The sequence below is a fragment of the Loxodonta africana genome, chromosome 2 (assembly GCF_030014295.1).
Source record: "Loxodonta africana isolate mLoxAfr1 chromosome 2, mLoxAfr1.hap2, whole genome shotgun sequence".
NCBI lineage: Eukaryota > Metazoa > Chordata > Mammalia > Proboscidea > Elephantidae > Loxodonta > Loxodonta africana.
Window position 1 is genome coordinate 142,364,286 of NC_087343.1, and position 3,527 is coordinate 142,367,812.

At 40.6% G+C, this 3,527-nt stretch overlaps 1 non-coding gene across 1 annotated transcript; it reads left to right on the plus strand.

Annotated features, from left to right (window-relative positions):
* Positions 1–2,140: 2,140 nt before the first annotated feature.
* Positions 2,141–2,243, plus strand: LOC111751860 (U6 spliceosomal RNA). The gene has a single exon (XR_002786918.1). It is a non-coding gene; the product is annotated as a U6 spliceosomal RNA (small nuclear RNA).
* The last annotated feature ends 1,284 nt before the right edge of the window (positions 2,244–3,527 follow it).

A 3,527-nucleotide genomic window follows, 5' to 3' on the forward strand; every position in this document is an offset into this window, starting at 1 on the left:
TGGCCTTTCTGTTGCTTTCCTGAAGATCTCACTCCTCCTCTCCCATGCAGCAGCATCATCATTCAACAAAATACAGAAATTATTTACTGGTAACTTTTTCTGAGTTAGCATTTGTATTTAGTCCATTGCCTTTGTGGAAAAAAAAAAACTTCTCTTTCCAAGGTCAGTGACTAATCCAGGTTTTTTTTTTTTTTTTTTTAAATAATATGAGACAATATACTTTAAAAGAGGGTTATTAGTAATACAAAATTATTAGTAATACAAAAGTCAACTTTCATCTGTTTTGATTTTAGCAAAAATAAAGCAAGTAATTAGTGTGCTTGAAGTTTGTACGTAAGAGGAGGGCTAGTGTTTATGTCAATGAGTAGGATACTGCCAGCCAGCGTTCAAAAAAAAAAAAAATGGGGCAGAGAAGGAAGAAGGAATTACTATTTATCAAGGGCCTATTATGTGTCAAGCATTAGAGATTTACATAGACTAAGTCATTTAATTCTCGTAACAGTCTAGTGGTGGGAGTACCTACTCCTCACATATCGACATGGTTAAGTTTCAAAGACCAGGTCGTTATGTAAAAACTGGTGCTATGCAAAATTGGAAGATGACCACATTAGATCATAAAATGGAGACTGACTACATCATTACATAACTACCAAATTACATCATTGCATAACTGCCAAACCACTGAGAATCATGGTCTGGACAAGTTGACACATAACCTTAACCATCAGAGCCAGCGTTACTATAGCTTCACGCCTTGGCATTCTACTGCCAGATATACATTGTTAATGTGAAAAATACTAGGCTAGTAGATTTTTTACTGTTGTTGTAAATGGGAAATGTCAGATAACAAGGTAGTCAACAAGTGAGGGGTAGGTGTATCATTGTCCCTATTTTGGGGGTGATGAAAGAAACCAAGTTCAAAGAATTTAATTGACTTGCCCAGAGTTCCTCAGCTACTAAATGATTCAGCCACCAGAGTCCAAAACCCCTCCATGTTCTTTGTACTATGCCATAAACCAACAAATAGTTTTTTTAAGGATACACACACACACACACCTACATGCATGTGCTCACACACATAGGGATAAACTTTTAAACAAGTTTTAAAAGTTATTACTTTTTGTGTTGGGAAATTGAACTGTATTTTGACACAGAAATATTATAAGTGTTGGTTAGACTTATAGACCAGTTTGCAAATGAGTAACAAAAATAAAATTTCACAAAAGTTCTTAATCACTGTTGCATAACCATTGGTTATTTTGTTTTTCTTTATTTTCTTGGATTAAGTGTTTAGGTTTGTAGGGGAAGTAAGGCAAAGAATTGCAATTTATAATTCCAGATATTAGCCGAGGACTATCTGGTTGCAAGGAACAAACACTCATTTAAATTAGTTTCAGTAAAAAAGGAAGAACACAGGGACTGAGGCCTGGACTGGGAAGCTGGCAGGAGCTGATATTTTATCCTCCAACTCTGAGGACTCACTTCTTGCCTTTGATCTGCTGTGTGAAGTCACTCCTCTCTTCTCTCAGAGGATAATTTTCTCTGCCTCTCCACACTCAGAGCAGAAAATGCCCTACTTTATGCCATGTCTCAGTTAAAATGCATACCAGAAAAAAAAGTCTCTGAATAGGTTTGCAGGTATTGCCTGGACTATCTGGTTCACTGAAAACTTAGAACTCGCCTCTGCTCCAGCAGCTGAAAGGGCATCTCCAAACTCCCAGAGCATAGACCTGAGTCCCCGCCACCTGGTTCTCAGGCCCATCCCACCACTGCCATCATCAGTGTTCCCAAGGCAGAACACTGTGTTCCACATTCCCTGTCTCTCTCCTTCTTCCATCCCTAATCTCTTCCTTCTGCTCCTAGCACTTCTTTTCCTTTGCTTCATCAATTGGCAAAGACTCTGGAAGAGTTCTTGGCAAAAAGGCTTTGGCGCAAGAGTAGTTTTGGCATCGAGGGCTCTGGCAGAGTGAGTAGATCTCCCGGTGGGTCCCAGATGAATGCGTCTCTAGATACAGTAGGCCCAAGGACCGGTTTAGAGACTGCCCATTCCCAATTTTATATTAGGCTCAGCCACCAGTTATGTGATCTTGGACGAGTCACTTCTGTCCTCAAAACCTCAATTGAAAAATAGGAGGATTGTGCTCGCTTCAGCAGCGTATACTAAAACTGGAATGATACAGAGAAGATTAGCATGGTCCCTGTGCAAGGATGACATGCAAATTCGTGAAGTGCTCCACACTGGGGAAAAAAGAAAATAGAGAGGATCTGAGTAGATGATCCCTAAAGCCTACAATTCTATGACCATGACATAAGGCCGAGTTTGCTTGTCCTCCGTTAATTGTAACCAGAGCTAAGGTTGATTCTCAAGCCATATTTAAGCTCATATTACAAATCACTTTACCTGCATCCTTGTGAGTCCATTTATTTTTAGTTCTTCAAAAATCACAATCAGAAGGGTTGGGTTGTTTTTATGAGCTTTTCACTACTACTTGCACTGCAGGGGATTTATATATTCATTTATTCATTCTGCCAGCCGTAAAGAAGAGGACAAGACATGGCAGGCCCTCAGAGGAAGCTGAACCTAGCTAAAAACCTAGCTAGGGAGAGAAAAATGACACTATAAAACAGCAGAGAATACTAGGAGCTTCTATAAGAGCCAACAGTATAAGGGCCAACAGTTAGGGCAGGCTAAACGTTCAGAGAAAGGGGAATATCAATAATGAAGTTTGTCAAGTTCCTAAGTGTGGCTGAGAAAGCTGAGTCCTTACCAGAGCAGCTTCATTAAGCTGTCTTTTGGAAAATTAACCAACCAGAAATATACAGATACAGTAAAATCCTCTTGCAACAAGTCGATTCCAACTCATGGTGGCCCCATGTGTCTCAGAGTAGAACTGTGCTCCATAGTGTTTTCAGTGGCAGATTTTTCAGGGGTATATTTTTCTTCTAAGACACTTCTGGGTGAACTTGAACCTCCAACATTTCTGTTAGCAGTTGACCTTATTAACCGTTTGCACCACCCAAGGACACCAGATACAATAAAGCCCCTCCCCAAAATTAAAGCCCCTGGATAACGAAAAAGCAGGGAGGGAGTAGGGTTGATGAGGGGTTCCCATCCTCTAGCCAGCCCAAGTTCTCATTTTCTTGGTGGGGGCGGGGCAGGGTGTGGTGGAGACAGCAAGGTGTCAAACATTTGTTATTCATTATGCCAAACTGCAGCTATAACCAGGATGATTTACCAAAATCCCAGGTCAGCTGGCCAGCTGTGCAGGATCTTACTGATCATATCATTAACATCCACCACCAGTACTACCACACACAACCCAACAACAGAATCCCGGGTTTCACATGATAAAATTCTTAGTCTGCACTTTCCATGCTATGACTTGGTTGTACTCCACTTGGATAATTTATAAGGAAGTGCAAAGTGAGATGAGGGCCAGGGCTGATCGAGAAATGTGGGATGAGACAACTATAGGACTCCTACAGGCAAGAACATGTATTGGAATTCTAAACAAAAGTGGTGATCT